The following is a 13,474-nucleotide window of genomic DNA, read 5'->3' on the forward strand; positions in this document are numbered from 1 at the left end:
TTTTCAATGTTTATTTACAATGTCAGGACTCTTTAAGTTTTGCTAGCAGGATCACATTACAAGACATTAGGCCTGCTATGATATGTGACTGGACCATGCAGCAAAAATTGGCTGTGGGATACAAACTACATCCCATCACATAACAGGTTATTCATTATTACAATGGAATATCTGAATTTTATGACTTGAATAAAATGCCATTTAGCTAGCCATTTGCAAAAGCAGAAACTTGCATTGTCAGCAAATTGCATAAAAGTCATGCAGGTTTGTAAATTTGATGCGCCCATGTGTCCTGTTTCTGCAGACCCAATCATATATCATGAAATCCTGTGACTAGTAAGGTATACACAACAGTGAAATATCTAATCCATTATTTGGCTAATTGCAACTAATTTTTAGGATTATTTTCCCTCAGTGCTGAAATGTAAACGTCTTCACAATTCACCAAAGTGTACAATAACCCCACCCTTAAAAATGTATAAACCAAAAACTGTCAGTCCAGTAGTTCATATACATAGTAGGATCATCACTCCTTTTACTATCGATGACTTGTCCTCTGTAGTGCATCACTCAACCATCAAACTGTTTGCTGATGATGTTACTTTTCATAATGAGGTTAAATGCTATGAGGACTGTGAGAAGTATTTCAACAACATTATTTATCTTTGGACTGTTAATGGGCAACTCACATAACTCACTAAAGCATACTAACTGTATTGGCGGTTCTTCACAATTTCTTGGAAATTGGTTGTTTGATATTTAGGAGTTTATATCAACATAACACTTAATTAGCCTGACCACATTCACAAAGCAGCTGCTAAAGCTGAACTTATTGTGCCATTCACCTTGGGGTGCTCCTCTTTTAGTCAAATCTTCCCACCATTATCTCTCCAAATTTAAAGGATTTTATGCACCATTTTCTAACCAGTGTTAAGAGTATGCTACACAAGTGTGGAACCCCCATGTATACTAAAGACATTGATATCGAATCTGTTCAGCAAAGAGCTGCTCACTAGGCTGTAGGCAGCTGATAGGATCCTGTTTTAATATAAAATCTTGGGCCAAGTCATCTGCAGAATGCGTTTCTTATGTGCCACCTTGGAAACTCGTTGAATTATCTCTGTCTGTCTTTCCTCTATAGCATTCTTCACAAAATGTTCTCCTCATTGTGTTAACCAAAACCAAATTTGTTTATGGTTGATTAACTGACAAGATTTCTTACTAACTAGGGTGGAGGGTGGGGGTATACTTACCTCGGAAATTTTTGAAACATTGTTAGATTGAATTTGAAAGTACAAATGATGAAATGATCGAGACCTGGAAGTAGGAAATGGGAACAAATTCAAAATATATACAGTAAATACAAGCCAAATGTTTATTAGATTTTTGTAGTGGATTGTAAGAAGAACATACTGTAACTAAAGATTGGGGTACTTTAATAGAGCGGTCAAAAGTATTCTAATTGTATGTAAGTTAGATTGTAAGGTAATTTTAGTGGACCACAATGTACTGTGGGCATCTTACAGGGATTTGACTAAAAGTACCTGAAGATCCAACTTCGAGATTGCCATTTTAAAAGGTTTCCATTTCATATATACACATGACAATTTTGACTATAATTTCTGTGGTGCAGCAGTGCAGCTTGCTATTGATAGGCTTTTCGCTACAACTTACTAACACAATCATCATTTACAACTAACTAAAAGTCATTTCAACTAGCAACTAGCCCCCTTTTTAGTGTCTGTTGCATGTGTAGCTATTACATGAAAACAGATAATACATGAATATCATACAAGATCAATAAAAGTGTGTATGACTGACCTTCATTGTAACCTATGGATGGCCTGACAAAATATCTGTGCACCAGCCCTGACTAGGTGCAGACTGTGTAGTGTAATGTACACGTGTAGAAGACTTTTACATTACACTTCTAATAAGAAATTTACACAATAGTCAATAGCTAGCAGTTCCCAAGATGTCAAACCTTTATAATCTTAGAACTGCCTGGTGGAAGCCACAATTCAAAGGATATTAGCATTGTTACCTCCTAAGGTAAAAAAAAAACATAGTACATTATCGCAAGTCACAGAAGGATAAAAGGTATAATCAAGAGTACGTGTAATATTTTTATTATGTACTCTCGGTATAATTGTATAGTAATCTAGTACTTTTTACCATTCAACAATTGTCATCATGCCTCAGTATACAAAATTTATCAAGTACATCTGTATTCATAGTTCTCTGTATGGAATTGTGAGTAAGTGTTGATACAATTAGGATTATTTCTATAGAATCAGGTAAATTCCTCATTGCTTTGTTAAACTGTATGTATTAGAAAATGGTCTTCATACTCCTTGGCTTTGCCTCAAGTTTTAAAATCACAAAGTTCTTTATGGCTGGTTTCTAACATTAAACTTAGTGTAGGAGCACTATATACTCAATCTGGTGAGGTGAACTGACCTGAACTTTGTTACTTTAAAGTTTAAATGGTCTAGTCTGAGTATAAATAGAAGACCAAAGAATGCATGCACCAACTTACAAGGGTTTATAGAGTATAGTCTACTTACTAAATGTCATTCAGTAATAGATTGGATTTATCAGTAGATTGAGTGAACAAATACACACTTTCTGCTAATGCTCACATTGATCATGAAGAATTTGAAGACTACTGTGCTTGCTATTGGGTTCACTATAACAGGTATATTATAGCTTTAGTGATGGGATAATGATCATGAAAATATGTTATGAATTTGCAAAAAGGTGCCTTTCTTCACATACAAAATTTTACCCAATTTTTGAACTTTGATGCTTTATGAGTTACAAATAATATTTCAATGCATGCAGCTAAATTATCTGGCTACATTTTGAAACTAAGAGTAAGTTAACTAGTATAAGGAATCAAGTGTTATTTGCTGGCACGTAAAATGTGTGGAAAAGGTACACAGTAAATTCAAATGGATCAATGACATTCAACCTCCATGGGTAAATTGAAATTTTGATTAAAATGACCATCTAGAGTTGGTTGTAACCGGGGTAGGCATTTGAACTGAACCAGTCAAAATAACTAGAGAAGATCACCATAACTGTTCACTTAGGATGTTGCACTAACGTAGTTTGGTAATTTCAGTGTGTATATTGTCAAGTCTACTATGGTAAGGTTTAGATGACCAGCTACATGGTTAAATTTACATTGATACATTGGTCGTTATAACATTTGTGGTTAATATCTTTACATCCCACAACTCTATAATGTTTAAAGTATTAAGATGCAGTATGTAACAACTATTGTGAATGTGTCATAAATAGATTAATGTATGTTACTGGGTTACATAGGCTAATGTGCTTGTGTATAGATTTACGTTTATAAGATAAGATAATCTAATCCAAAACAGCCAAGCTGTAAACAAAGTGTGCGGCCCTCAAAAAGGCTATGGTGAAAAAAGATGTGAAATCCAAGGTGGCGGCCAAGAAATGGCTGTGATGGTAGGTTAATGGTAAAAATTTTAATAACGACAATTCAGGTGAATTTTTGCCAAGACAAGTGGCACAAAAATTCACCTGAATTGTCGTTATTAAAATTTTTACGATTAACCTACCATCACAGCCATTTCTTGGCCGCCACCTTGGATTTCACATCATTTTTCACCATAGCCTTTTTGAGGGCTGCACACTTTTTTTACAGCTTGGCTGTTTTGGATTAGATTTCATTTCTTTTCGTATTTGTATACCCCAAAGCCGGCCTATGGCCAGCTTTGGGACTTTTTAACCTATCTTTTTTTCTTTACTACAGGAAGAAGAAAAGATGAAGTAGATGTACTTTAAATATTTTACCAGTAAATGTACAAATTATATGTATAATACATATATTGATTACAGAAATCTCCATGGTGGTTTCTTTGTAACTGAACACTCTACAAGGTGACTTCTTCTAGATGCTCTCTCTACAGGGTGAATCGTTTGTAGCTGAACGATCTACAAGGTAACTTCTTCTAGCTGATCTCTCTACAGGGTGATTTGTTTGTAGCTGAATTCTGTACAGGTGATTTGTTTGCAGCTGAGCTCTTTACAGAATGGTTTCTTTGTAGCTGAACTCTCTACAAGGTAACTTCTTCTAACTGATCTTTCTACAGGGCAATTTGTTTGTGGCTGAATTTTCTACAGGGTGATTTCTTTGCAGCTGAACTCTCTACATGGTAGTTTCTTTGTAAACAAATCGCCCTGTAGAGAGATCAACAGAAGAAGTTACCTTGCAGAGAGTTCAGCTACAAAGAAACCATCATGTAGAGAGTTTAGCTACAAACAAATCACCCTGTAGAGAGATCAGCTAGAAGAAGTTACCTTGTAGAGAGTTCAGCTAGTAGCTGAACTCTCTAAATGGTGGTTTCTTTGTAGCTGAGCTCTACAAGGTGATTTCTTCTAGCTGAACTATCTCTTTCCATAGTTGCATGAACTCCCTACAAGGTAACTTCTTCTAGCTAATCTCTCTACAGGGTGAATTGTTTGTAGCTGATCTCTCTACAGGGTGACTTGTTTGTAGTTGATCTCTATACAGGTTACTTGTTTCTAGCTGATCTCTTGAATTCTCTTCAGGGTGACTGCTCTATTAGGATGACTGCTCTATTAGAGTATCTCGATCTCGCACTTGCTGCACCAAGTTGGATTTCGTGTTATAACTCTGTGGCTTTAAGTCTGATTCTTCTACACCATTGATGAGCCTTTCTAAGATGATTACTCCATCTGTACAACGATTTTCAAAGCATTACCCCAAGCGGTTTATCTGGTAGGCGTGGCAAGCAGTCGTTTTTTATTAGTTAATCTCGATTGCATAATTGTTACACACTGTTGGTTTTTTCGTTGTATCTTCCTGGTTTTTAGCTCAATTTCTTTCAAACCACAAAAGGTTTGAGGTTCAATAGTTAACCTATTCACCCACCGATTTTCAGCTTCTTCCCATACGCGGTTTACCCTGTAGGTGTGACAACATATTGGTGTTATTTTTCGTGAATAATCGGCTAATCGCTCACAACTCTTTGCCTGTTTATCGTATTCCAGCCAAAGTTGGTACCGAGATGCGCCTTTATACCAGCGTTGAAACCGGGTCACTACTGCTGACTCGGATGACCCACTGACCCGGATTGCTCAGACCGGGATTAATTAAAGCCGAGGCGTGCGATAAGAGCTATGTTTCGGGCGAGGTTTCGGGTAGTCTCGAGCGAGCGAGACTACGTTTTGAGTGTTCGATTCGTGTTGAGTAAATGAGTAGTTATGAGATAACTAAGCTGGTAAGTTTATAATTTAAAATCAGTCAGTGGGTTTTGGTTCCACGTAGCTACTGCGAGTTTACAGACAGCAATTGTGTGTGGCTTCGTGCATACCTAGTATTACAATTTCCCAATATATTGGAGTGGATGTGGCTCACAAAAGTACTTATCCTACTGTAAGACTTGACTATATACAACTCTTACGGTAATCGATTAGTGGGCGTGGCTACACGTAAGCTTGCAGACAGCCAACGGACACAGTTTCGTGCTACACACCGTACTTACTATTAAATGGGCGTGGCTGAGCGTACGTTTGTAACGCGATAAGAGGGCGTGGCTCATAAAAGAGCTACGCGATAGCGTTTATAAGTTTCCACATCGTCAAACGAACAATTTCGTTTCTCACGTGATCCAATCCGGGTCAGACCCGGATAATTTGTAAACCGGGTCAGATCCGGATGATCGGGTTGACCCGACCAGGTTTCAACGCTGCTTTATACTCCCCTTCTGTGTGCCAAATTTCAAGGCAATCGGATATGGCGTTCGAGTTTTATAGCAGTTTTTGTAAGTGTGCGACAAGAGGAAGAACAATAAGAAGAAAAAAAAACGATGAAACTAAGCCAATTTGTGAAGTCGGGAACGCGTGAAGCGATTTCGCTCACATTTGGAATGTGGAGTACTGAAGTTGGAGGGCATGTCCACAGCAAAAATCGTCTTGTTTCATCAAGGAAGCACAGAGCTACGGAGGTGCGAAAATTGCGTTTTCTTTATTCCTGTCAATATACTAACGGGTGTTGCGCGCCGGCTTCTTGGGCCGCACGACACACTACCGTGTTGTCTTGATAATATGTGTCTACGTTATTTAAAAAGAATTATTTGTATGTATATACGTAGCATTCATGATACTGAGCAGTCACAGTCATCCGATTGCTGTAACTGAAGAAGAAGAGGATGGATTTACCACATACACTATTGAAATAGGCAACGAGACAAATCCAGTTTACCAGTTGAGAGCTAGAGATGATCCAGAAGTAGAAATTGCCTTGGAGGCTATTGGAATAAGTAAACATCGGAGCTATGTCAACGAAGATGGGAGAACAGAAATGCATGTGTCATACACAGTGAATGTGTCTAATATTGAAGAAGCTGAATATGTTGTGCAAAAATTTGAAGAGATTTTGCCAGAGCTTTTTGATGACAAAGATAAAGAGTATGTTAGCCATGTTATCACTGAAAGCATTGATGAATCAAGGAGAAAGAGGTCCACAACCGACGTAGTCGTTCATCTCTGCTGGAAAATAATTGAGCTTGGTATACGTATACTCATTGAATGTTACTACCCATTTCCAGGACCATTTCCAGGATCAGGAATCATTCCACGCTTTGAATAGTGATGTGTTGACTGCTACAATAAGACCCAATGTATGCATGTATTATAAATTTCATTCTACAATTGTATGATGCTGTGTGTTCATAGTACTAGTGGAATTGAACATGTCATACAGCACAAGGGTGCATGCATCTAGTAGTTATATAAAAGGTTTTACAACAAAATCGGATTAGCTGAACAGTATGTATGTCACCGTACCCCGACAGAGTAGTTAGTGACTACCAACAAAAAATGATACGTACCTAAATCACAATCATGAATAACTGGCATAAAAATAACAACAAGGTGATGTGTACCAATTGAAAAATATACTCATTCCTAGGAAGGATATATTTTTGATATACTACAGTGAAGCCTCTCATCCCTGTAATCCAGTATACATTACTCTGTAATCTTACAACACAATTTTCTAATTGAGAGGTTTCTCTGTATCTCCATTTCTCATTAATACATTCCTGAGCACTGATAGCAGTGTACACAGCTATACATAGCTACGTGAAATTGAAATACATGCGGCACAATCATTTTTGAAATTGATGAAACACATACTTAGATTACTAGACTTGTGATATAACCAAGAGTCCTCTTACTATGGACTCTTGGTACAATCACGTAAAATTCTATCCCACTGAACCTGTAAACTAATCAAAAAAAAGTAGGATATGGTAGTTAAACCCCACAAATGAAAGTTAAACCCCGAGAATCCTTTAATGTGAAAAACATAATTTACACTTTCAATTCAAAGCCATATTATATTCTAAAACTACAAGCACAGCAAAATTGAAACCACAATTAGCTAGCCTCATTGTCATATTACTTATGAAGTCAAGTGCTACAAAGTAATAGTAAGAGACCTACCATGAGGATCTTCATGATTTTAAAAACCCAATGTGAAGTCGAGGTTTTTTAAAGCCACAAAGATCTGAATGGGTGGTCTTTAACTGACTTAGAAAATGGTGTGGGTGTATTTATATTAATAGATGAATTGACTGATTGTGGGTTGAGTAAAACATCATGCCATCATATTTGCACAAAATGTAAACCCACAATCACTTTCTGAATTGTTGTAGCTCACTGATCTGCTCTGTCTCCTGAGGAAGGCATAGCAGATCAGTGAGTATTATGAGATCTGCAATGCTACGGCACATTAGTGAGGTGTGCTCTGTGTTGATTCCCTCAACTAGAGATAGGAGGTCTCATTTTAGAGAACCTCTCCAGAGGTCTCTTAGGGATTTTAATACCTTATTATCTACCAAAGATCAAAGGGTTTTATGCATACCATTCTCTAAGTGTGGGATAGAAGGCATGTCATATCACATTGTTATTAACACCTCAATTTTACCAAATGTCACGTTATATGAAGTCAATTGCAAGCTATAGTGCTTCAATGTGTGAGATAGAAGCTAGTTAAACCATACCTGCACTCATCATCAACACCTCAGCCTCAGATTGATAATAATGATATCCTACTACAATAATCAAAATCCAGAATCACATTATTTGAATGATAACCCAAGAACAGTTTTGGACTGCTCAACCCAACTTTTATGGGACTCAAAGGAAGATAAACAGTGACATGATTCAGAATAATTGGGCTGGATGTTTATGTAAACATATTACAAAGTAAAAGAGGCCTATCTTCATATTAAAAGAAGACATACACTGATGTGTAAGGTTCCATTTTTTTACAAATGTGAATATGACAAGAATTAGGATAATTGTAGTGAAGCTGTAACTAATTCTAAAGCTTGTGAAAGGTTGTTTTTAAAAGTATAAGTAAAGGGATGTACTACATTTTATTAAAGAGCTTCCTATTAGCAAGAATACATGATTTATTATGTATACTCTTCTACTCAGGGACGGATCCAGGGGGGGGCACAGGGGGCACGTGCCCCTCCCCCCCCCCCCCCCCTCCCTTAAAAAAATGTATATGAGATCGAGATACTCTAATAGAGCAGTCAATCACCAATCACTCTAATAAAGCAGTCACAGTGTTCATGGGGAAGTGTAGCTTACTTAGGAAGCTATAAATAGGATTTTATTTTGCATAACATATGTGATATAATATATTTGGTAAAGGATAACTAGCTATTATTGTTGCGACCTTTTTTTTTTTTTTTTTTGCTCTTCAACTTTTTTTCAGCAAGGTGCCCCCCTCTTTCCAGACTCTGGATCCGCCCCTGCTACTCTCATACATAGTACAAAGATCCAGCACAACAACCATATACCTGAGATCTAGCTTTATCTACCTTACAGCATCAAATCAGTAAAAATTATTAACCTACCTGTATATAGTTAACCTTTGTTACTTATTGTATACTATGTACTCAATTTAAACTGTGAATTAAAATTAGCTGAAATACTCATGTCTCCATATATGTTTTCTGATGTATAGACTTAACTTGCAAACACATGGTTAGTCTTGCCTGATTGTTCTCATAACACATGCATTTAATGAACTTGGTAGCTATGCATGACCTTTACCATTGACTTATACTCATATTCATCAAAGTGTGTAGGTCTCTATATATCATGATTTAGTTATATCAAGAGTCCATAATACAAAGTACAAAGATCCAGCACAACAACCATATACCTGAGATCCTTAGTTATTATGGACGCTTGATTGTACTTATAGCTCACCATGCAACTGAAGTTTATTAAGTACAGTAACAACAATGCAGCACCAGCTGGTGGTTCATTGTCAGTAGTCTATTAGGACAGCTGGGCACCACCAACATAATATCAGAAGTCAGTAATCAGCAGCTCAGTCCACAGAAAATTACTGAGGTTTACAGTTACACTTATTAACAGGCTGGTTTTGCTGTACAAAAAAAGCTGGAACACAAACAATAATATGCACCAAGATTATTCAAGTGAACAGCCAATACAACATGTGCTGCCATGCATGCTAGTATGTTTTATGCAATGAGCTTCAATCCACTAGAACATTAATAATTTAAAGCAGGGGCATATGTAGGAATTTTTAAAAGGGGTTTCTACAGTGACTGCAACTCAGGGACTGGTCTACACCACTTTTCTTAGTCCCCATTGTAAATCTTCTTCCCTCAGAATCCTGGCTTGCTGCCTATGCCTGGTTATGCTGGAATCAAATTCCATTGCAACAGTAATGGTTGGTACAATGTCAGTTCCATACCCTTTTTCTACTTCACTCCCAACCCAGAAATTATTGGCGGTACCATCATCTTCAAAATGATCCTTTTAAACGTTTTTTGAGACAAACAAGCTTGTTTTAAAGTTAATTCATTCCTTCTAACAACAGGCGCACTATGAATAAGTCATGATATGCTTGCAAATGCACACTTTATTTATTTATTTATTAAGGCTAAGGCCTGTAGGAGTATCATGATATGTGCAAATGAGTATGAGTATCATGAGTATCATGATATGTGTAGTTATGTGTATCATGATATGTGTAGTAACAAATGAGTATCATGATATGTGTAGTTTAAAAATATCAATATAATAAAAGAACTGTCAGTGACTGCTGTATTACTGTAACAGCAATCTCTTTCTTAGGAACAAACAAAGCCACTCTATTATTAATTACCCGCTATAATATGCAGCATTATTATAAGTATCCACATAAACACATATGTAAGTACTGCTGTTATTGTTAATCCAAGTCTGTAGCTGTTATACTTTAACTAAAAAGAAGTGCACCACTAAACAATCTGCTGTACCAGTCATCTTGACATCTCATCAAAATGTGGCGTAATCTTTGTGGGAGCATGCATTAAAATGTTTGTGGTGCCTAATTGTCTGGATAGTGTAGTAGAGGCCACACCACCATAGGTATTCAGGTAGAGATGTGCTTTGTAACTGCACGTGCACTTTTATTTATTTTATTTATTTATTAATGCTTTACAGCACAAGTGCTGAAGGTCTGTAGAACACCTGGTCCTACAGCCTGCTCAAAGACTTTAGCTACTTAAGGTGTGTTTGAAAAGTTGGAGAAAGGAGAAAAAATCCATGACTGGACCTAGGTAGCCTCAAACCTGCAGCCATCCGATTTATGCTCGAACGCTTACAGGAGTCTACCAGGTGGTCAGGATGTTTTCTCCTTGTTATTTATATCCACAGGAATTCTAGAGAGTAGCTCATTATCTCTAAGTACCCCAAGTAGAATCAAATGGACACTAGTTTATTTCTGTTTTCTCCATACCAAAATATCATCAGAACATTAATTGTCACATCAGTATAGTACACTTGTCATTTATTTAAATTCACTGTGTATACAAATTTGTATACACAGTGAATGTAGAATCAGTACCAGCTCTTTAGGTACAGATAAATCGGATATCATCACAACTATTAGCTGAAATGATTGGTTATGTTAACTAGTGCCAGTCATAACTATACCCATGACCACTTCATTACAACAGTATTGTATCAAACAGTTTATTGATGTGACACGTGATACACAAAAAGCACTGTATCACAGAACCCTAATCGCTGACTAATTTAGCTGCATGGAATCTGCATGCATGCTTGTTTAGTTAACTATTTCTGAAGGTGCCAATGTTTCAGCATAATAGAAATACCACATACACTTATGGATTTGTACGGCATAATAGCCCTCCATGCTTCATAACATTCTTAGCCAATGCTTTGGATGGACCATCCTTTGCTTGCCTAGGCCTGGCCTTTCTAAATTATCTGGCTGCATTTTGAAATTAAGAGCAAGCTAATCAGTATAAGGAGTCAAGTGTTACATCATTTTATTTGCTGCCATGTAAAATGTGTGGAAAAGGTACACAGTAAATTCAAATGGATCAATAATTATTCAACCTCCATGGGTAAATTGAAATTTTGATTAAAATGACCATCTAGAGGTGGTTGTAACCGGGGTAGGCATTTGAACTAAACCAGCCAAAATAACTAGAGAAGGTCAACATAACTGTGATGAATTAACATATTTTGATAATTTCAGTGTGTATTGTCAAGTCTACTATGGTAAGGTTTAGATGACATGGTCAAATTTACATTGGTACAGTGGTCATTATAACATTTGTGGTTAATATCTTTACATCCCACAACTCTATAAGATCAGGTATGTTTAAAGTATTATAAGATGTGGTATGTAACAATTATTGTGAATATGTGTCATAGATAGATTAATGTATGTTACTAGGTTACATTGGTTAATGTGCTTGTGTATAGATTTACGTTGATAATAATACTGTCTATGTTATTTAAAAAAATTATTCGTATGTATATACGTAGCATTCATGATACTGAGTAGTCACAGTCATCTGATTGCTGTAACTGAAGAAGAAGAAGAAGAGGATGAATTTAGTACATACACTACTGAAATAGGAAACAAGACAAATCCATTTTACCAGTTGAGAGTTAGAGATGACCCAGAAGTAGAAATTGCCTTAGAGGCTATTGGAATTAGTAAACATCGGAGCTACATCAATGAAGATGGGAGAACAGAATGCACATATCATAGCTACACAGTGAATGTATTTAATGCTGAAGAAGCTGAATATATTGTGCAAAAATTTGAAGAGATTTTGCCAGAGCTTTTTGATGACAACAATAAAGAGTATGTTAGCCATGTTATCACTGAAAGCACTGATGGGTCAAGGAGAAAGAGGTCCACAGCTAGAGTAGGCATTCATCTCTGCTGGAAAATAATTGAGCTTGGTATCCGTATACTCATTAAATGTTACTGCCCATTTCCAGGATCAGGACTGACTCCATACTTGGGATAGTGATGTACTGACTGCTACAATAAGACTCAATGTAGTAAATACTATAGTCGTACGTGTAATATAAATTTTGTTCCACCATTGGATATCATGTATATTACTATTATAGTGGAATTATACATGCAAGAGTGCATGCATATAATAGTTATATAACAGGTTTTACAACAAAGTCATAACTGAACAGTACATATGTCACAGTACCTCAACTAAAAAAGCACATAACTTCTCCTATTAGATGAAAACTTTTGGTATACATGGCTATCACAGTTTGTAATGTACACTGCAGTTGATGATGTACAATACAATATCATATTATGATATACATACTGCATTTCCTTGGTTAAACGCTGCACCTTCAATAATATCTACACTTGAGTGGTGCACAATTGATTTTGAAAATAAGGGGTTAAACATCATTTTTGAGCATTGAGTGGTAGTATAGCGGCACAACCAAAAAATTGTGCACTTTTTTATAAAGCCATGAAACTTTCCACACAAATAGTAGTCCTCAATACATGTATTTTCAGATATAGTGCCATCGCTGATTTGACCTTTGGTGACCTTTACTGCCATTTTTGTACAGAAAATTGACCATTTTTGTCTTTAACTCCCTGAGGCAGTAATTAACTTGTTAAAACATGGTACCAAACAAAAGATCTTGCTGATAGAAACAACGTGGTTTTTACTTGAAGTCAATAGGAGATTTCATTCTTAAGTTATGAGTGTTTTTATTAGCTGCAAAATTTGATAAATTTATGCATAATTATCTGCCCACAGGTAATTCACACCTCGAGGGCAGGTAAATTTATCAAATTTTGCAGCTAGTAAAAATGGTCATAGCTTTGTACTGAAATCACCTATTGACTTCAAATAAAAACCAAGTTGTTTCTATCAGCAAGATCTTTATTTTGGTACCATGTTTTAACAAGTTAATTACTGCCTCAGGGAATTAAAGACAAAAATGATCAATTTTCTGTACAAAAATGGCCGTAAAAGTCACCAAGGTTCAACTCAGCGATGGCACTATATCTAAAATTACATGTCATGAGGAGTACTATTTATGTGGAAAGTTTCGTGGTTTTATG

This window comes from Dysidea avara, chromosome 9 (genome assembly GCF_963678975.1).
Source record: "Dysidea avara chromosome 9, odDysAvar1.4, whole genome shotgun sequence".
Taxonomy (NCBI): Eukaryota; Metazoa; Porifera; class Demospongiae; order Dictyoceratida; family Dysideidae; genus Dysidea; species Dysidea avara.